Source organism: Panthera pardus, unplaced genomic scaffold (assembly GCF_024362965.1).
Source record: "Panthera pardus isolate Hobbes unplaced genomic scaffold, ASM2436296v1 HiC_scaffold_8, whole genome shotgun sequence".
In the NCBI taxonomy this organism is placed as follows: domain Eukaryota; kingdom Metazoa; phylum Chordata; class Mammalia; order Carnivora; family Felidae; genus Panthera; species Panthera pardus.
In genome coordinates, this window is record NW_026527013.1 from 114,595,857 (window position 1) to 114,618,085 (window position 22,229).

General features: G+C 43.4%; 1 long non-coding RNA gene and 1 other non-coding gene across 2 annotated transcripts; both read left to right on the top strand.

Annotated features, from left to right (window-relative positions):
* Positions 1 to 14,124: 14,124 nt before the first annotated feature.
* Positions 14,125 to 17,727, top strand: LOC109263818 (uncharacterized). Its single transcript, XR_002078408.2, has 3 exons — positions 14,125 to 14,204; positions 16,099 to 16,132; positions 16,663 to 17,727. It is a non-coding gene; the product is annotated as an uncharacterized LOC109263818 (long non-coding RNA).
* LOC128775800 (small nucleolar RNA SNORD93) lies at positions 16,183 to 16,254 on the top strand. Its single transcript, XR_008420772.1, has one exon. It is a non-coding gene; the product is annotated as a small nucleolar RNA SNORD93 (small nucleolar RNA).
* Positions 17,728 to 22,229: the final 4,502 nt, after the last annotated feature.

A 22,229-nucleotide genomic window follows, 5' to 3' on the forward strand; every position in this document is an offset into this window, starting at 1 on the left:
CTTTACACCCCTCTGTCCGGTTTCCCATGGCTCAGTCCCGCACTGCCTTCAGATCTCCTCAGGAAGATCAGCTGCTCATAGCTGACCATCCTGTCTAAAATAAGAAGTCCCTTCTCCCATCTATCTCTGTTCCATTTCCCTGATTTTACTTACCTTCCTAACGCATACAGAACACATCAGGGGATCCGTGACCACCAGAGTTCCTACGATCTTATTTTCTATTCCTAACAAAAAAGATATGAGAAAGCAACAAAAATATGGCAGGTTCTATAATATCACTTACACATTTTTCTCTCTTCTCACATTTCTCTCTCTACAGGAAGGCAGAATTTCCCCTTTCAGGACCCCAAATGAAGAAAGAAAAGTTGAAATTAGATGTCATTGCAGATGGGAACTTTGGTTTTTAAAGAGAAGGTAGGGTCACCTTGTCCTTTTGGAAACAGTGGCCAGGTCACATCCACAGAGCTCCCCATGGAAGACCTTCCGTTTGCTTCTTGACAGGAGTCTGATGGAAAACAGGGATTCTCCATCGTACAGGCTTTAAAAAAAAAAAACAACAAAAAACAACTCAGCAGAGGGCAAAGCACCAGTGTTGTTAACATCTTCTAAATAACCATTATTCTAATTTCTAATAGAAATATTTCACAGTAGCAGGGATGCATAGTCCCTCAGGAAAAAAAAACCACATTTTTTTATTTTTAATATTTATTTTATTTTTATTTTTTAACAACTATTTTTTAAATGTTTGTTTATTTTTGAGAGAGAAGAGACAGAGTCCAAGCAGGGGAGGGGCAGAGAGAGAGGGAGACACAGAATCTAAAGCAGGCTCCAGGCTCTAAGCTGTCAGCACAGAGCCCGATGCGGGGTTCGAACTCAGAAACTGCAAGATCATGACCTGACCCCAAGTTGGACACTTAACTGACTGAGCCACCCAGGTGCCCCAATAACCATTTTTCTTTGATTGCAGAAAATTTTATACATCTTTCTCCCAGAGAGAATCCATCTCTCACTGTCTTTTAAAAAGAAACAAGTAATTAATAGTATAAAACTCTGGTAATGAGAAGAGGGGCTCTCTCCATCTCTGGCTACATGAACCTAAACACTAAGCCAACATCTAAAGACCAGCCTGTGCCCATGGACGGAAAAGTCGATTTAATCATTTCTGTCTTTGCTGTGGGGTGAGAACCTTCTGTCAACAGGGGCTGGCAGGATGCCTGTGGTTTTTCCAGCAGAAGAAAACCTCTTATACCTCAATACTTTGCTGATCCGTACCTAACTTCCACATGGGAACTCAACTTTGGTGCCCCGGGACACCCCCGAACAGAATCAGGACCCTTAACGCCCAAAGCAATGGAGCCCTAACACTTCATTTAGGTGGGACCACACAGTGGTCAAACCCTCCCTTGCTACATGTGGGGGCCACTTCCGTGCCCCGTGGGCTGGTTACAAACTCCTACTATAAAAATTACATCAAGGTGGGGCACCTGGGGGGCTCGGTCAGTTAAGCGTCTGACTCTTGATTTCGGCTCAGGTCAGGTCATGATCTCACAGTTCGGGTTTGTGCTGCACTGACAGCACAGAGCCTGCCTAGGGTTCTCTCTCTCCCTCTCTCTCTGTCCCTAAAAAAAAAAAAAAAAAAAAAAAAAACAACCCTGCTCGCTCTCTCTCTTTCTCAAAATAAATAAACATTAAAAAAATTACATCCATGCAATTTTAAACATTTTTCTAAATGTTTTAACTTATTTTTGAGAGAGCCCAATGCGGGGAGGGTAGGGAGAGAGGAATAGAGGATCCAAAGCTGGCTCTGCACTGACAGCAGAGAGCCTGATGTGGGACGTGAACTCACAGACTGTGAGATCATGACCTAAGCCAAAGGGGGATGTTCAGCTGACTGAGCCACCCAGGTGCCCCCATCCAAGGAATCCTGCAGAGGGCTGTGCCACGTCCCATGGAGGCAAAGAGAGGAAAGCCAGCAGAAAGAGGACAAAGGATTCATCACAATTCAAATTTGGTTCAACTTCAATGTGATTGCTTGGGGTTCTAAGCCCCTCAACAAAAAGGAAGTTCATTTGCCTAAGCAGCAACTCCTACCACTAATGGGGTGACCTGGGGCATATCTGGAACAAGAGTACTAGCTAGGAAGTCCAGAAGGCACAGTGGCTAGTGCCACAGAGCCCTGGGGAGAGCTAGCTCCACCAGGACCAAATCTCTCTGCAGCCCAGACAGGTAAGGCCAGAAACCAGGAAGAGACCATCTGTAGAAGGAGGAAAGGAGGCATGGCTGGGAAGATGGCTGCTGATAAGCTGTGAGAGCTGCTCATTGTCATCTGCCTTCCCTCACTCATACACACACAGACACAGATGCACACAAAAAAACAGGACACTTGAAGCACCCCCTCCCACTCCCCTCGGAGTGGGAGAGAACAGCGTTCATGTCAGTGTGAGGAAGCAGCCAAACTCAGTGAGGAAAGAGTAGGACTCCCGAGTACCAAGGGGTAGGACTTCCCCCAGGACCAGGCTGCCCAGCGAGCTCGGAAGCCCTGGGATGGGTAGTTTGGGGATAGAAGAATTCATTAATGACTAAAATCTAGTTCTCGCCTTCCTAGAGGCTAGGAGAACACTAAACAGGAGCAAATCATCTTGAGCGCGACATAAATCTTACCAGACGGAGTGTGAAAGGGTGATAATAGTTTTTGGAATATGTTGTGTTCTTTTCATTTCGTGATCCATTCATTTATTCATTCATCTGACAAATGGTAACTGAGGGCCTCCCCGTTACGTAAGGATGAGGAGATATAACAATAAAAGAGGCAGGCAAAGCTTCTGCCTTTGTGGACTTCGCATTCTAGCAGGAAAGACAGTCGGTAATAAATAGTGGCAAATACTTCCGTGGAGCCTTCCGTGTGTCAGGCCCTCTACTAAACCCTTTCCAGGTAGGAGCTCATATGTTTACTGCAACCTATGCGGTAGCTACTGTTATCCTCATTTTACAAATAAGGAGCGTGAGGCATAGGTGGGCTAAGTAACTTGCCAGATGTGTACAGCTAACAGTAACAGAACAAGGATTTGACCCCAGGAAGGTGAAATTTAGAGTCCGTATTCTTTTATTTTTTTTAAGTTTATTTATTTATTTTTGAGAGATGGGGGAGTGTGTGTGAGCAGGGGTGGAGAAGAGAGAGAGGGAGAGAGAGAATCCCAAGCAGGCTCCACACTGTCACCATGGAGCCCATACAGGGCTTGAACCCGTGAACTGTGAGATCGCCACCTGAGCCATGAGTCGGACGCTTAACCGACTGAGCCTCCCAGGTGACCCTTAGAGTCCATGTTCTTAATTGATATAGATTAGCGTGCATATGGGCACAGGCATGGAGACGGGCATAGAGACGCAGACAGTAATAGAGAAGGATGTAACTGTTCACATTTCCAAGGGACAGAAGACCCCTAAGTAAAGTATCTTGAAAGGGACTTAAAGTTTTAGTAGAGAAAGCCAGTCGACACCGGTCGATGGATGCATAGATAAGTGCTATAAGGAAAGCAATGGGGTGGGGGTGGATAGGGTGGCCAGGGCAGATGACACTGCAGTTGTCCAGAGCAGGTTCCTGAGGCCTGCCCAACTCAAGAGCAGATGTGACTATGAGTCGCCAGGCCCCAGGTTTCAGTCACAAACCCCAAAGAGCCGGGACTGGGAACAGTCACATCTCAGTGGTCACTATCCGAGGACAGCCCCCACTGCAGCAGAGACCAGCTGGAATGCAGACTATTAGTGTCATGCCCTAAGTACCCCCATGTACACACACCAGATGTCATGGAGAAGGGAAGGGGAGCAGAAACCTGAAAGGCTGGGCCTTTTACAAAAACAGACTACATGTTTACCTCAAAGGCTCGTGTACATTACCGAACCTGAATAAACTGTCTTGACTCACTAAACACAAAGCCCTCTAGGCACCTCACTCCCTGTCTAGCAGAACACGGGGTCTTGAGATACAACATTTGTGATGCCACTGCCCCACCATGAAGGCTACATTTGGCGAGCAGAGAAGAAAAGACACAGGGTGATCGCAAGAGAAGTGAAACAGTTCCTGTCTTTTCCCTTCCAGGCGGAACAGTTACAGTGGCACAGATGGTCAGTCACATCAAGGGTGAGGAATGAAACACACGTACTATGTGCATCTCTGGAGAGAACAAAAGGATTATTCATTGTTTCATTATAGTTTTTTAAAAGCTCAAAGCATGATTTAGGAGAAGTCATTTGTGACATTGCTGCATTCAATTACCCAGAACAAATTTGGACGAGCCTCGCAGCTATTTCTGGGCTTCCAAATGTGGGTCACAAAGACACGTTAATCAAAAAGGACAATGCAATCAGGCAGCTTCACATATTTATCATCATTTCTATGAAAAGCACTTACTAGCAACTGCCTGCTCAAGGTGCAGGCAGCCTGGGTTTTATATAGAGAAATTAAGCAGTCACAATCCCTACCCTCTTGAATTTTAGCTTGGCAATGTTGATTTGAACAATCACGTAAATAGACAACTGAACAAAACTCATCTGCAATTATTCTCTGTCCCACATGTTCATGCTCTGTGGCAGTCCGTGCTCTCACCGTCCATTCAGGAGTTCTGTATGTGCTGTTCTCACTACAGAAAACTCCGTCCAGATTAAAGTAGAAACACGGAACATGGTGTTTGGGGCTACATTCTTTCAGGATTGAAAATTGAGGAAATTGGTTTTCTTGTGCAAAAGAAGAGGTTCACACTGTTGGATACATACACAATTTCCATTACTCTGTCACTTCTTTTCTACAAAAGCACCCCACTTTTCTTCAGGGTGGTAATATGCCCAGCTTTTTTTTTTAATGTATTTCCTAGTAGCATTTGCAGCTAGAGGAGGACATGTGATATATTTCTAGCCAATGAGATATGAGTGGAAGTCACCAAATAAGGCTTCTGGGAAAGTGCTTTTTAAAAAAAACTACCTCTGTTGGCATTTGCCTTTGCCCTTTACCCTTCCCAGTCATTTGTTTGTTTGTTTGGTTGGTTGGTTGGTTGATTGTTTGGCCCTTCCCAGTCATCTTGCCTGGGATGTGGATGAGATGCTGGATATGCAGCATCCATCTTGTGACTGAAGAGCCAAAGTTATATCCTACAGATGGCTAAACAAAAAGACAGAAAGAAACAGGGTCCCTTTGCACCAGTTCTGAATTGTTATGTGAGGAAAATAACATTGCCATTTAGTTGAGCCCTAGTATATTTATTTAGCATATGCAGCCATATACAATCCCTGATTGATTCTAAGAATTACACAGGTGAGGCTGTGTAAGTTAGGGGTCCATTGTGATTAAAGGCCACTTTTTGATAGGATTTTCTTCCCTCTGAGCACTGGTAGTTGTCCAAGGAATCTGGAGCAATTTCAGCATACGGAGGATTTTGTCCCAGTTCAACCTGGAGCATTTAACAACCATTTAGTGAGACTCTAAGATGTGCCACACAAAGTACTGGGTGCTGGTGGGCACAAGTCTCTGCATTCACAGCACTGATACTCTATTCAGGAGAGAGGAACAATAAACAAACAAGAAAAGGAGGTTAAAGCCCTGCAAAGAAAAAACAGGGTCAGGGGGATAGGCCTGCTGGGTGATAGGAGGGATACTGGCACTTTCCACAGGGTGGTCAGAACACGCCTCACTTCTAGGGGGGATGTGTTAATTGGCTTGGGCCGCCATAATCAAATACCACAGACTGGGGGACTTAAACAGACATTCATTTTCTCACAGTGCCGGAGGCTAGAAGTCCAAGATCAAAGTGTCGTCAGAGTTAATTTCCAGTAAGGCCTCTCTTCCTGACTTATAGACAGCATCTTCTTGCTGTGTCCTCACATGGCCTTGCCTCTGTTGATGTGGACACAAAGAGAGAGAGAGAGAGAGAGAGATCTGGTGACTTTCTCTTTTCTTATAAGGACACTAGTCTTGCTGGATTACGGCGTCATCCTCATGACCTCCCTTAACTTAATTATCTCCCTAAAGGCCCTATCTGCAAATATATTCACAATGGGGGATTTGGGCTTCAACATGAATTTTAGGGGAACACAATTCAGCTATAACAAGGGGCTTATGAACAGAAACCTAAAGGAAGAGACAGTGAAGGCCAAAAGGAAACCTGGGGGAAGAGCATTTCAGGCAGAGGAACAGCAAGTGCTAAACCCTGTGGCAGAGTACGTTTGGCATGTTGGAGGGGCAGTGAGGAAGCCAGTGCAGCTGCAGGGGGAGATTGTCAGGGGGGAAGACAGAAAAGAAATGGAGGCTACATCCTGTATAGCCTTGTAGACTATTGAAAAACTTTCCTTTTACACTGAAAGAAAGGAGGGGCCAGCCACTCAAGAGGTCTGTGCAAACGAGTAACATGATCTTTCTAATGTTTTAAAGAGTTCCCTCTGGTCATTGTGTGGAGAACGGACTATAAGTGCAAAGACGGAAGCAAAACATCAGCTAGAAGCCTGTTAAAATAACCAGGAGAGAGATAATGGAGCTTGGACTAGGATGGTTGAGAAGTGGTCAGATTTGAGGCAGAGATGATGGGATTTGCTGTGGATCGATGTGTGTAAATGTGCAAGAGAAGAGAGGAGTTTGGGACACCTCCAAGATTTTTGCCATAAGCACTAGAAGAATAAAACTGCTATATACACCAGTGGATTAATGGTGGCATGATCAGTTGTAAGTGATGAAATATCAAGAGTTGAGTTTCAGGCACATTCATTTCAAGATGCCTTTTAGAAACCCAAGTGCAAACCTTCAGTGTGCAATTGGACATATAAGACTGTAAGTCAGGGAATGGTCTAAGCCTGTGACAGAAATTTGAGTCACAAAACATATGAGGACTTTAAGATACAAAACACATGAACATAAGGGAAGGGAAGCAGAAATAATATAAAAACAGGGAGGGGGGACAAAACAGAAGAGACTCTTAAATATAGAGAACAAACAGAGGGTTGCTGGAGGGGTTGTGGGAGGGGGGATGGGCTAAATGGGGAAGGGGCATTAAGGAATCTACTTCTGAAATCATTGTTGCACTATATGCTAACTAACTTGGATGTAAATTTAAAAATAAAGAAATTATTTTTTAAAAAAAGAATAAAAAGGAGCTGTATAGTTTATATGACAAGAAATCTGTCACAGGAAGTGAGTATGGAGAGGTCTGTAGGGGTAACTCATTTAGGTAGTTGTAGAATATAGTAATTGAAAAAAGGAAAACAGGAACACATGGTCCTAGAATAATGCCTTGCTTGAATGGAGGGTCACTAGGTAGAGTACCTCAGTTATGTGCCCTGCATACAGTCACTTTTTCAAGCCTATCACCAAGGATTGGTGGGCTTTCGAGGTGGTCACCATAACTTGAAGTCATGTGACTCTTCATTTCTTATCTCCATCTTTTTCAAATTAGTTACCATGTCCTGTCAATTCTACCACACAGTATGGAAAAGTTTGAGAGAAAAGTGAAATTTTGAGTCCAAAAACCACTTCCAGTAACCTTCAAGCATGAGAGAAAAGGGACAAAAAGAGCACTGCTTTGTGTTGTGGGTGTAAGAAGTTACACTGACGTTCTAACCCCAGCACCTATGATGGGGATTTATTTGGAAATAGGATTTTTAAAAATGTAACAAAGTTAAGATTAGGTAATACTGGATTAGGGCACCCTACATCCTATGACTATTGTTCTTATAAGAAGGTCAGAAGAAGACACAGGTACACAGAGACACACAGAAGAATGCCATGTGATGACAGATGCAGAGTCTGGGGCAATAATGCAGCTGAAGGCCAAGGATCGATCATCACCACCAGAAGCTTGGAAGAAACAAAGATTCTCCCTCAGAGCCTCTGGAAGGAACCAACCTTTCTGACACCTTCATGTTGGACTTCTGGCCTTCAGAACTGTGAGAATACAAAATTCTATTGTTTAAGAAAAAAAGAAGAGAAATTTGAGTCACAAAGCAAAGTCAAAACAGTATTTAAAACTGTACATCTAGATGACATCATTACCTAGATAGGAGTAGATCAAGGAGAGTTGAGATCTGAGGACTAAGCCCTGGAGAACTCCGCACAGTAAAGGTGGGCAAATAGAAAGGATCCAGTAACAGGGGCTGAAAAGAAGCAGCCATGAGGTTGGGAAAAACAAAAACAAAGTATGGTGACCTGGAAGACAAAAGAGAAATGTTTCAAGAAGAGAATGATCACACTTGAACTGAAAAGACAACTAAGGTCAAGACTAAAAGCACCTTGGCCCTTGAAAAGAGTTGTTTCCATGGAGTCATGGATTGATGCATCAGTTATCCAGTCCCACATAACAAATTACAACAAACTTTAGCTGTTTAAAGCAATAAGCACGTGTTATCAAACAGCATCAGTGGGTCATGAATCTGGGTGTGGCTTCCTGGTTGCCTCTGGCTTAGGGTCTCCCACAAGGCTGCTATCAAGACATTGGCTAGGACTGGAGTCTTCTCAAGGTCTGATGTGAGAGGATTCACTACCAAGCTTGCTCATGTGGCTACTGGCAGGCCTCAGATCCTTGTTGGCTATTAGCCTAAGACATCTATTCCTTGCCAATTAGTTCTCTCCATAAAGCAGCTCCCAACATGGCAGCCTGCTTCCCCTAGAGCAAAGACTCTAAGAGAGAAAAGGTAAGAGACAGCAGCCCAAGATGGTAGCTCCAGTCTTTTGTAACACAATCTCTGAAGTGACATCCCATCAGTTTTTAAAAAAGACTTTATTTTTCAGAGCAGTTTTAGATTCACAGAAAAATTGAGCAGAAACTAGAGAGATTTCCCACTACACTACCAACATTCCCCACCAGTGCAAAACAGTTTTTACAGTTGATGAACCAACACTGACACATCATTATCAACCTAAGTCCATTACATTAGGATTCACTCTGTGTCGTACATTCTATGGGCTCTGACAAATACATAATAACACGTATCAACCTTTATAATATCATATAGAACAGTTTCACTGCCCTAAGAATCCACTGTACTCCAGCTAGTTATCCTCCCTCCCCCAAACCTCTGGCACCCATTGATCTGTTCATAGATTCCATAGTTTTGTCTTTTCCAAAATGCCATATAGTTGGGATTATATAGTAGATAAACTTTTCAGATTTGCATTTAAGTTTCTTCCATGTATTTTCATGGCTTGATAGTTCATTTCTTTTTTAGTGCAGAATAATATTCCATTGTCTGTATGTACCACATTCCATTCACCTGTTGAAAGACATCTTGGTTGCTTCCAAGCTTTGGCAATTATGAATAAAGTTATGATAAACATCCATGTACAGGTTATTTTGCAGATACAAGTTTTTTCAGCTCCTTTTGGGAAATGCCAATGAGTATGATTGCTGGATCATATGGTAAGAGTATGTTTAGCTTTGTAAGGACTGCCAAACTGTCCTTCAAAATTGCTATGTCTTTTTGCATTTCCACCAGTAGTGAGAGTTATTGATGTTCTACATCCTCACCAACATTTGATATTGTCACCGTCTGGAATTTAGCCATTCCAGTAGATACATAATGATATCTCATTGTTTTAATTTGCAATTCCCTAATGACATATGGTGTGGGGCATCTCTCCACATGCCGACCTATAACTTATGTTCAATTCTATTCAATGGAAGAAATTCACTAGGTCCAGACCACGCTGAAGGGGAGGGGACTATACAAGGGCATGAATAACAGGAGATGAGGCAATTGGAGACCATCTCAGAGGCTGACCAATATAATTAGATTGAGAAATGAAAGGAGGAGACAAATTAAAGACCAATATAGACAACACTTTTGAGGAGCTGCACTATAAAAAGAAACAAAGACCTATAGAAGTATGTGGAGTTAAAGTAAAGAATGTTTTTATTTTCTTTGCTTTACAACAAACCAGATCATTCTTAGCAATAAAGGTAATACATTGGATATGTTGAAATGTAAACAAGTAGAACTCTATTTTATACGTTTATTCATGTACTTCTTAGAAGTATTGTGAACAACGCCAAAGTTTGTAAGTAACACACCTGAAAGGGGATTTTGTTTTCCTTCCAAGATTTTATTTAAATTCAAGTTCATTAACATGTAATATAGTATTGGTTTTGGGAGTACAATTCAGTGATTCATCACTTACATATAACACCTAGGGCTCATCCCAACAAGTGCCCTCCTTACTGCCCATCACCCATTTAGCCCATCCCCCCACGTATCTCCCCTCCAGCAGCCCCCAGTTTGTTCTCTATTGCTAAGACTCTCTTATGGCTTGCCTCCCTCTCTGTTGTTATCTTATTTTTCTGTCCCTTCCCCTATATTCATCCACCTATTAGTGGATTAGAACTATTAAATTCTACCTATTAGTGAGATCATACATTTGCCTTTCTCTGACTGATTTATTTTGCTTAGCATAATACATTCTAGTTTTAACCATGCTGTTGCAAACGGCAAGATTTCATTTTTTTTTTTTTTAATTTTTTTTTTCAACGTTTTTTATTTATTTTTGGGACAGAGAGAGACAGAGCATGAACGGGGGAGGGGCAGAGAGAGAGGGAGACACAGAATCAGAAACAGGCTCCAGGCTCCGAGCCATCAGCCCAGAGCCTGACGCGGGGCTCGAACTCACAGACCGCGAGATCGTGACCTGGCTGAAGTCGGACGCTTAACCGACTGCGCCACCCAGGCGCCCCAAGATTTCATTTTTTGATGGCTGAGTAATATTCCATTGTGTGTGTGTGTGTGTGTGTGTGTGTGTGTGTGTATCACAAGATATATCTTCTTTATCCATTTATCAGTTGATAGACATTTGGGTTCTTTCCATGATTTGGCTATTGTCGATAGTGCTGCTATAGACATCAGGGTGCATGTGCCCCCTTTGAATCAGTATTTTTGTATCCTTTGGTTAAATACCCAGTAGTGCAATTGTTGGGTCCCAGGGTAGTTCTATTTTTAATCCATACTGTTTTCCACAGTGCCTGCACCAGTTTGCATTCCTACCAACAGTGTAAGAGGGTTCCCCTTTCTCTACATCCTTGCCAACCAACATCTGTTGTTTCCTGAGTGGTTAATTTTAGCCATTCCGACAGGTGTAAGGTGGTATCTCATTGTGGTTTTGATTTGTATTTCCCTGATGAGGAGTGATGTTGAGCATCTTTTCACGTGTCTGTTAGCCATATGGATGTCTTCTTTGGAGAAATGTCTGTTCATGTCTTCTGCCCATTTCTTAACTGGATTATTTATTTTTGGGGTGTTGAGTTTGAAAAGTTCTTTATAGACTTTGGATATTAGCCCTTTATCAGATATGTCATTTGTAAATATCTTCTCCCATTCTGTAGATTGCCTTTTAGTTTTAATTGCTTCCTTCACTGTGCAGAAGTTTTGTTTTATTTTGATGAAGCCCCAATGGTTCATTTTTGCTTTTGTTTCCCTTGCCTCCGGAGATGTGTCTAGTAAGAAGTGCTACGGCCAACGTCAAAGAAGTTGCTGCCTGTGTTCTTTTCTAGGATTTTGATGGTTTCCTGTCTCACACATATGTCTTTCATCCATTTTGAATTTATTTTTGTGTATGGTGTAAGAAAGTGGTCCAGTTTTATTCTTCTGCATGGCGCCATCCAGCCTAAAAGGGTTTTTTTTTTTTTTTTAATAGTCTGTTTTGTACCCATGTGGGGAAAGAAACAAGTGCATCTATATCTCAGTGCTTCCAGGACATGTACAAGTACACCTTTTAATTGCCAAAATCAGCCACACAAGTTTATTTAGGCAGATGAAACCAATAAACTTCAGTGGGGGCAGACATTCTCTCTTGGCTTGAAAACAAGCCTACAGCTGCTTGGAAAAGGTAGGCTGATAGGCAGAGACCTGCATGTGGCAACTGGCCCAATGATGCCAATTAAAATGTTACCCAACTAGAGTAATCATTCAAATCATAAATAATGTCTGCAATTGCTTTATCTCCTGACTCTCCAACACAATAAAATGTGCATTCAATACAAAGATGAAAGTAAATGAATGGGCCAATTAATTTGTGAAAGCAAATGCCCTAGATCTGTGTCTGATGTCAGTTCATTGCGAGCAAGTAAGACTTGGGATCTCCTGGGGATAGGATCAGGCAATTGCAGGGTTTGAAGAGGGTGATAAATAAGTTGCTTTCTGCCCCTTCTGCATCCAGAACCAACACAGAATAAAACATAGAATGGAAATTGAAGTGTTGGCTTTACTACTAATATTTACTAGTGTTAGTTCTTCAGAGTTTAGTCTGTTCTTCTCAGGGTCCCAGTCTAGACCTTGAGTCACCATTCCCTTACACCGATCCTGGGCAGTGAGGGAAGAAAAAACACGAATCTTCAGTTTATAGCCTTCTAATGGATTTGCTCTTCCTTGAAGAGAATGAGCCACTGGATGTTATCTGCCATGACATACTTGGGAGCCAAAAATTTTAAATGTGTAAAATGCAGGATCATTACTGCATGGTTACGAGAAATACTACCTTTCATTTAGTTAGGACTATAAAGAAAGCACAGAGGTAAAGGTAATGACACTTACAATGTACCCAATTGACTGTATACTGAACCAAGAAAACCCTCAATGGCTTCCAATGGTCACTTCTTACGCCCTGTTTCCCCTCCCATCAGAGAAGAATCTTAGACTCTTCCATTGAGAACAGAGGACAGGTAGAGAATGAAAGTTAACAAGCCTACCCTAATTTGCATGCTCTCAAAATTCATATTAACACTGGATTTTATTGAAATTCCTTCTTGTTCTGAAAAGGAATGAGAAAAGGATAGGTAGAGGTTTGCGGCATTATCCAGCAGAAGTTTCTCCACAGAGAATCATGGCGGTGGTGGGGATAAGGTTCCCCTCTAGCAGCAGCAAAACTACCCAGAGAAATGCCCAACACCTCCGGAGGCCCCAGGATACCTTCTCTATAAGTGTGTTTGAACGACAGGCCAAATACATGCCAGGAAAGGAAATTCAGCATGTTTTATCAAGCCCTTACAGCACACCAAGCCCTTGGCCATGTACTGGAAATGCAGAGATAAATTCACATTCAAGGTGACCCAGGAAAGTTACAGCCTAGGATAAGACCCCATCACTACCACCGTTATGAGCCTTCAAGAGTTTGATAGCATGAATACTCAACTATTTGGGGGGATAAATGGCAAATGTCTTTTCCTGGAGTAATTTCCTCCTGACCCAAGTATATTCCAGGCACTGTGCTCAGTTCTGGGGAGCCAGCAGAGAAGGAAACGGAGTCCTCATGGAGCTTACATTCCACCATCATGACAACTCTGCTTCTGGAGATCACCCTAAGGCTGGCTCTACTCCACTAGAGAAAACTCTCGCTGACTTATTAGGTCCCTTCTACTCTGTACGTCCTCTTTAATTCTCTTGGCCTCTTTGATTTTTACCAAATATTCTTCAATATTCGAGGTGCAGTCAGATTCCTGCTGGTAATGCTAGACGCACCATCAGTACCCCTCCTCCAAGGTGCCCTCCCTGACCCCTTAGCAGGCTGGGCTCAGTGGTCTGTGCTGTGCCATGGGCACAGTGGGTGGGCTTCTATCAACAATTGAACGTCACTCTATGTTTTCTGAGGGCAGGTGCAGTTTCTCATTCCACTTTATACCCCCCAGCACCAATCACATTGCCTGGCACAGTAAACACTCAAAACATACCTGTCATACTAAACAGTCCCTCCAACCAAAATAATCTCAAGTGCCCCAGTTTAGGAAGCCTCAAATCTCAAAATTCGAAAAACAAATTAAGGATAAAACTCAACGTAAGCACAAGGCTGGAGACTGCGGGTCCTGTCCGGCAGTGCCTTCTTGACTTGCAGACCACCCTGGGGGAAGGCATGGAATTCGGGGCGGGGCGGGCGGTTACATACCTAACATTATTTGATTTGATGCCAGGAGCTTCATCAAACCTGCAGCGTGGTATAAATGAACACCCACACAGAGAGGTGTTCAGGCAAGCGTGCTGAGTCCGCCGGCTCCGAAGCCAGGGCTGGGGAACGTGAGTCGCCGGCAGGGGGCGCGCGCGAGCCTATGGGCAGCGCAGGCGGGGCGGTTACTAGGCCGGGAGGGGCGCTGGGGGTAATTTTTGGTTGGTTGTCTCAGGGTGCCGACCGCCCAAGCCCCTTTTAAACTTCGTCTCTCCAGCGCCCTCCCTTTTCCGACGCGGTGTGCGACTCGGTAAGTGTCTTCGGACCGGCCCGACGCCGGAACCGGCCACGTGGTCTGGGGTCTCTCTCTGGGTCCCTGTGCCCGCCTCGCCCGGGCGTCCATGACGCGGGTTCGGCCTCAGCTTGGCGCCCCCTCGGGAGAGGCCCCCGATCCCGGGGAAGGTGCCCCCGTGAGGGCTCCTCTGGGGTGAGGACGTCCTCGTGGAGTCGGGGACCCTTACTTCCTGGGAAGCACCCTTGTGGCGCCTTCCCCCGGCCCCCAGCCTACTGCGCCCCCGGTCCCCTCATCCCTGTTGCCTGTGGCCTCGATGCTCCAGGGTTCCAAGCCACCGGGAGTTTCAAGTGCCCTTTTCAAAGAAAAAATAACATTTGGAGAATGCAGCTGCGGGGCGGAAGGCGCCCAACCGGGTCGGAGTGGGCGCTCTTGGCTCGCTCCGGGCTCCCGCCTGCCTGGTGTTACCATGACCCGACGTAACCAGTTTGGAAAATGAGCCAGATCGTGGATCTGAGCGCTTTAACTTTGCGTGCGGAGCAGCTTAATTAGTGTGCTAGCAACAAACGGCGGCAATTGCGCTCTGACAGCCACTCCCCACAAATGCCTTTCAGTTGCCACTTTGCAGGGTGGTTTGGCTTTTTGAAAGGTCTGGGGTTGGTCTTGCGGGGGCTGATAACTGCTGTGAGTCCTGCCTGCAGTTTTCTGCCCCAGATTCACCTTTTCTGGAGCGACCAGTACCTTATGCAGCGCAGGACCCTCTTCCAACATTTTCAGGGTGCGAAGCCCGTCATGGTTTTCTGTCCCGGGAAAAAATGAACCATTGGGATTCTGATTTGTGTCCACCAAGACGCTGACACCCATGCTATAGAAACGGTTGTTCTCCGGATTTAGTAAACTTTGTAAAGATCTAAATTTAGAGTTGAGTGAATGAAGGAATCTTTGTAGATATCCTAAGTATCACTTAGCAATCTCTTGAAATGTGAGGCTTCTGGGGGTTACATGTTTGCCCGTAGAGTTATGAAAGACCTTTTTACCTATTAGGAAATAACTGATATTACTGACCAGGAAACTGAAAGGGACATCCATTTTACCGTGCTTTTAAAGGGGCGGGGGGAGCAAGCTGTGCTGTAGGCATCCCTTTTCCAGCCATATCTATTACCCCAGAGCACAGGGACAGATTTCCCTGTCCTGAGTCCCTCAGTCTGGTGACTAGCACTGCAACACGGGGAAATGTAATGGTCAGGCTTTGGTTTACAATTGCTTTATTTGGGGGGGGGGGGGGGGGGTTCCTCTTGAGCCAAACTGTTTCAACAGTTCCATGTGAGAGAGAAACACGGGCTGAGGGAGCCAGGCACCATGACGAGGAAACAGCAGCTTGAGCCAGTGTCTATTTAAGGGTAGTGGAAACTGAGCAAGTGCCGAGAACTGTTCTCAACTTGCTGGGCTCTGTCTGCTTCTGCTTGGTCAACAAGTTTCAGGCTTCCTTTGGTTTTTAAATCTGTTTAGAGCTTGTTTTAGTGTTTCCTAGGTACAAACTGTTGCCAGTAACATTTCAGGTTTGGTTTTGTTTTTTTTCTAAAATTGATACTGTTCCATGCTAATGTAAAGGTCAAGTTGGACAGGTCGTGGGTGCTGACATTATATTACATAGAATTCCAGATGATAGGAACTTAATTCACTGTTCTATTTTACTCCTGGCTGGAAATTACCAAGGAGATTTCCCAAGTGTGAGGAAATTTGGAGAAAGCCTTTATATGGGAATTCTATTCAAAGGTAGCTTTTTAGTCTTTGAGGTAACTAGTAGGTAACCACAATAAAAGATGCTCTTTACATAACAAACGAACAAAAAAACCCCAAATCATAGAGTTCATTGATATTCTTAACGTTGTTCTTCTCACTTTTCTATCAGGCACAGTCCAGTTTAAGATGCTGATGAGCTTCAGGTATGGACCAAATGGAGATAATTTGTTATTAAATAGCTGAATTGAATTCTTGGCCAAGGATGAGAACTCTTAATCTGATCGGATATGCTTCTCTGATGGGTTAAAGGATTTACCTGAGGCCAACTTCATAGGAATTGGTTACCTGCAGTCACATCCCTCCTCCCTTTAGAAAGTATGTTTTAGATATGAAGGGGGCAAAGCCTGTAATAAATAGGCAATACTTTATTATGCCAAGAAAAGGTTATTTTTAATGGATTTTTAAGTAATTGGCATTTAATCTTTCAAAGTATCTTTCCTATGGTGACCATTTTGAGCTTTTAGTAAGATAGGGTTTGAGTTAAAAATTCACTTTTATATGAGAACATTACTAAGTCTGAGTTGAAAATGCGTAGTATGTTGGGGAATTCTATTAACTTACCTGCTGCACAGCTTTTGTAAACATGGTCTAGAAACCACTGTTTATTTTCTTAATAGCACATCTTACTTCATAATTGCCGATCTAACTACGTGTTGTGATACTTCTTTTACAGGTCTGGTGCTTGAAAGACAATCGTGGTGTTTGAAAGAAGCTTTTCAAGTAGATACAGTGTATTTGAACATATGGCGATTGAATAGAGGCTTTTGCTCTCTTTGTCCCTTTCATGGTAGTAGCAGGGGTGAATTTTGAGAAGGTGCCAAATATCTGTAAGAACATATATCTACCAGCACCATAGAGAATTTTGTAGAATTCTGTTCTATTATTTAGCCTTTCTGCCAACCAGCCCTAGCCTGAAGCTTGACATAGTAACTAGACTATTCTACAACTGTCTTAACAACACTGTCACTTGTGCCTTAATTTGCAAAGATTATTTTTAAATCCTATTCCTTTGACTGCCCTAAAGATACATTTCAAAGCATCCTTTTAAAAATACAGTTTTAGGGGTGCCTAGGTGGCTCTTTCAATTAAACATCCAACTTCAGCTCAGGTCATGATTTCATAGTTCGTGGGTTCGAGCCCCACGTTGGGTTCTGTGCTGACAGCTCAGAGCCTGGAGCCTGCTTCAGATTCTGTCTCTCCCTCTCTATCTGCACCTCCCCCACTCACACTGTCTCAAAAATAAATAAATGTTTAAAAAAGTTTTTTTAATAAAAATAATTTTATATGCATACAAATTTTTCCATAATACATTATTTCAACAATTAAATTTGATCCTTTTGACAGAAAACAGATAAATGGCTTAGTAACGATCGGCAAGGGTAGGTTGCAAAGGGGCATGAGTGAGTTTTGAAGAAGTGTTTTATATCTTTTTTAAAAATATTTATTTTTGAGAGAGAGAGAGACAGTGTGAGCGGGGGAGGGGCACAGAGTGAGAGAGACAGAATCCCAAGCAGGCTCCATGCTCTGAGCTGTCAGCACAGAGCCCAATGCAGGGCTCGAACCCACAAACGTTGAGATCATGATCTCACCTGAAGTCGGACACTTAACCAACTGAGCCACCCAGTAGCCCCGGAAGTGTTTTATATCTTGATTATGGTGGCACTCGCGTTTGTCAAATTTCAGGGGTGTGTTTTACTAAATGTAAACTACACTTCAATAAATGTGATTTTTAAAACTTTTCTGGCATCTTAATGACATTTCAGTGAAATCTATGAAACGATGGTCTTGGGTCAGCACTTGAATGATTTAGGGAGGTGTTAAAAGTGGCAAAAACATCAAAACATTTTGGGGTGTAAGTCACATAAGTGACTTGTGCACACAATATAATACGTGAGAAAATCAAAAGGTATATGTTGGTTCACCTGTCAAGGATATAGAATTTCTCCTTATGGATATTCCAGACAACACATTCCTTGTCTTAACAGCTGCATTTTCAGTCTCATTGGGTCTGTCATGGCACTTTGCCTTCAGTCTCTGGACTGTCCATTCTTAGTGGCCCACATGGAGTGTGGAAATTGCTACCCTGTATTTGCCCTGTAACCTGCTCGGCACCATTTCAGGTTCCTGATAGCCTTGCTTTCCACACTGGCAACTTCCCATTCCAAGAAAATTTAGAATGGCCTTGACTGATAAATGACTAGCCAAGGGATTTGGGAAATGAAGTGAGGTTCTAGCGGCCAAGTTATTGGGCTTGGGTTGATCTCAAAGCTTAATACCTAAGTCACGCGGTTTACTCCTGGAAAAAACCAGTCTGCACTCTCCCTTTTTCTCTGCGGATGTTCAAGAACGCTTTTGAAAGGAAGGATGGGCCCGGTATTGGTTGTGAGTCATTGTTCTTTACTGTAGGTAACGAGGAGGTGTAATCTCAGAGCCTGTTGCACCCTGCCCTGAGACCACGAGTACTTCTGACAGCTGTTGCTGTGCTGTGTTGCCTGCAGGAAGAGCCAGCAATGCTCTTCAGATGGCCAGGCTTGAGAACATTCCCTGCTCTGTCTCCCCCAAACCCCCTCCATGATGACAACACAGTTGCCCAATACCTTGGCTAAATAAGTCTAGTAAACCGCAAAGAAGATGGGCTGAGGAGCTGAAGCCTACCCCACAATCCTGCAGAGTCACCTTGCCCTCCTTGGCACAACACACACCTGCGTGTTGAGCACAGCTAAGACGAGCCGAGGCCAATAGGACCGTTCTTCCAGCCAGTTTGTGCTCAAGTTCTCTGAGAAGTGAAGCAAGTCTGGAGTTGAATGAAATGTTTTCAAAGAGGGCTTATTAACTCCAAGGGAGGAGGCTGGGCTTGAAGAGAATCTTTCCTTATGACTACAAAAGAAGATGGGATTGAAATATAACTTTATGCGAATCGTTATGCTTTCACTGAAAATGCAGTATCTTAAGAACTCCAGTCGCTATCCTCAGATATTACTTGCCCAATATCACAGTTACTCTGTTGTTCTTGTTGGTTCAGGTAGGTAGGGCCCCATAATTTGATTTCAAGAATGGGCATATCCCATTTTTGACCTAGACACTCTATAGTGTTACTACCAGTAATTTTGGGTTCTTAAAAGAAAAACCAACTGTTTGTAGTTCAAGTGAGTGTTCCAAACTCAAGTACTTTTGAGGTTTGTGAAACCTAAAATATTTTCACAATTCGGCAAATATTTATTGTGTTTCTCTTGTGTGTTGGTTAAGCCCTGTGATAGATGATTCCTGTTTTATAGTGCTTTCATGGTATGACTTAGCCACATCACTATGTCAGATGAAGCCAGTTAACTAATGTGCCCCCGTTAACTTCTGTTAGAAGGAAAAATTTCACTTAGTATCTGAGTCAATAGCTGAAAGATTCAGTTGTTGGGACAAGCTATGAAGAGATGATTATATCTATTTTTACCCGCCCCCCCCCCATCACTACCACATTCCCTGAATGTTAGGGTGGTTTCTAAATAAACAGCAAACAATACAATAATTAGAAAAGGGGATAAAAGCTCAGCAGGAAGAGCAGGATTATAAAGCCAAGCCATTAGACCTCCTGCATTAGTCTCCTGCCAGCTTGGCTCTGAGCCTCCTAGGAGCTGGAGAAAAGAGCCAGTTGGCAAATTTGTTATTTGGCACTTAAATATAAATTTAAAATGGAAAAGGAGGAGGGAGTGGGGTCATTTGCATTCTAGGCTCCCTGGAACCTGGAACCTAAACCTAAAAAAACCTAATGCTTTTTTCCCCTCATGATCTCAAGTACCTTGAACAAAGTAGAACAGAAAAGGTGTATGCATGACTAAACAAGGATACAGAGATAGTAGAGACTGATGGATCTGAGTTGTGGGGTCAGTCGGCCAGTGACCCCAGCTCCTTGCCAAGCCAAAGGGATAACACCTCTTCGGAGAAAAGCCATGTTGAGATTGTGTAAACAAACAGCCAGATATGTATTTGAAAGGCTTATTTTTATTTTGCACTCATAAAGTTTCCCTTTCCAAAATTTACTGCGTATTCATGAACTGAAAAGTCCTGATTTAGATATATTGTTATAAAATTGTGATTTATCCCAATCCGGGACTATGCAACCATTGACTAGAGGGCCCCCTAGTGGAGTTTATCTGTATTGTGAGGGGCTAATTTCTTGAGGTACTCCCCACCATCGCCATCTGCATTTCCAGAAGGACAGCTCCACATCAATCTGTTTCAGAGATAGAGGCTAAATCCAGTCAAATCAGGCTGATGGACGTCACAATGATTTGTTTCTGGGAGCAGAGCAGAATGGTGCAGTTAATGGATCGGAGCCTCATACCATTGGTTTCCCAGTTGAACAAATGCCCTGGCATGTTACCCCCACTCTTTAAGGCAGAGTAAAGCACACTGTATCATTTATAGACCTTCTGTGCTGGAGAAATATGTGGAACTTTGGGAATCATCATAGAGTCCAAACTGCAGTCTAATACAGTAGGCACTGGCCACATGTCACTACCGAGTACTTGAAACATGACTACTCCAAACTCACATGCACTGAGGTCTAAAAAACATCAGCTTTGGGAGAATTCACATTAAAAAAAGAATGTAAAATATCTCAATTTTATATTGACTATAAATGATATTTTGGATGCTGGGTTAAAGGAACTGTATTATGAAAATTATATAAATGCTATTTGCATTATATTTCTGTTTCTTAAACATGAATCAAAACATTCATGGGAACCACAGGGATAGTGGTTCCACAATCCAATAGAGAGAAGGATGTTGCCATCCTATTACAGGACCTGGCGGAAAAGCAAGAGCAAAATTACCACTTACAACACAGAACTGACAATAGGTAGGCAGCTATTCTTTCCAGGGTGCAGGAGGAGGGAGCCAGTGCCACTTACAAGACTTGACATCAATTCTACCCTCAGGCTGCTAGCACTTCTGGGGACTGTAAATAAAAGGCTTCAGGATGTATTTATTAAATACTGTTGTTCTAAGACTATGGGCAAGTACTTGTGTGTTCATTAGAATCATCCAGGGACTTGGTGTGCTACAGGTCCACAAAATAAAACTTCCTTAATGAAGAATCCATATGAAGGACATATGGATTTCTAGGTCTGTATGTTTCTGGTTTCTTGACCTACTTAGTTTGGGGCTTGTGTGTGTGTGTGTGTGTGTGTGTGCACGTGCTTGTATCTGTAGTAATCTTTCACTTTTAATGGAAGAGTCAAGACTGGGCGGGGGAGGTGACATCATAACTATTACCAGAACTTTACATAAAGTACGGTTTTTAAAAACTACCTTAGGTTAAGCAAAATGTTCCACAAAATTCTCCCCTTCCCTCATTTCACTTAGGTCTAAAAAGCAGATCTGTGTGTAAAATCCCCTTTCGTAGTTTCCTTACTGGTAACAATGACTTTTTATCATTTGTCTCTTAACAATAAGTGGATTCTTCCCTTGAGACATTACTCTTGAGCAGACATAACTCTTGATTCTGCTGTCAAGCACTGAGCCCACTTTGAATCCTCTGTCTCCCCCCTCTCTCTCTGCCCCTTCCCCGCTGGTTCTCCATCTCTATCTCAAAATAAACAAATAAGCTTAAAAAGGGGGGGGGGGGCGCCTGGGTGGCTCAGTCAGTTATCCGACTTTAGCTCGGGTCATGATCTCACAGTTTGTGAGCTCGAGCCCCACATCAGGCATTGTGCTGACAGCTAAGAGCCTGGAGCCCGCTTGGGATTCTGTGTCTCCCTCTTTCTCTGCCCCTCCCCCACTCACACTCTGTCTCTCTCCCTCAAAAATAAATAAACATTACAAAAAATAAAAAAAAAAGGAGTGATTCTTTAGAGGAGATGGGATGGGGAAAGACATTTTCACCCTCCTTTGTATTGGGATGGAGACCTTTGTATTGTCTGAAGACACTTTTGACTCTCACAATTGTGTGGGTGAGGGGTGCTCCTGGGATCTTGTGAGCAGAGGCCAGAGATGCTGCAAAATATCCTATAATGTGCAGGACAGACCCCAAAGGACTGTCTGCACCAGAATGTCAACAGTGCAGAGGCCAAGAAACCCTGTCTTAGAAAATGTCATTCCCGGGGTGGCTCAGTCGGTTGAACATCTGACTCTTGATTTCAGCTCAGGTCATGATCTCAGAGTTGGTGAGTTCAAGCCACGCATCAGGCTCTGTGCTGACAGTGTGGAGCCTGCTTGGGATTCTCTCCCCCTTCTCTCACTGTG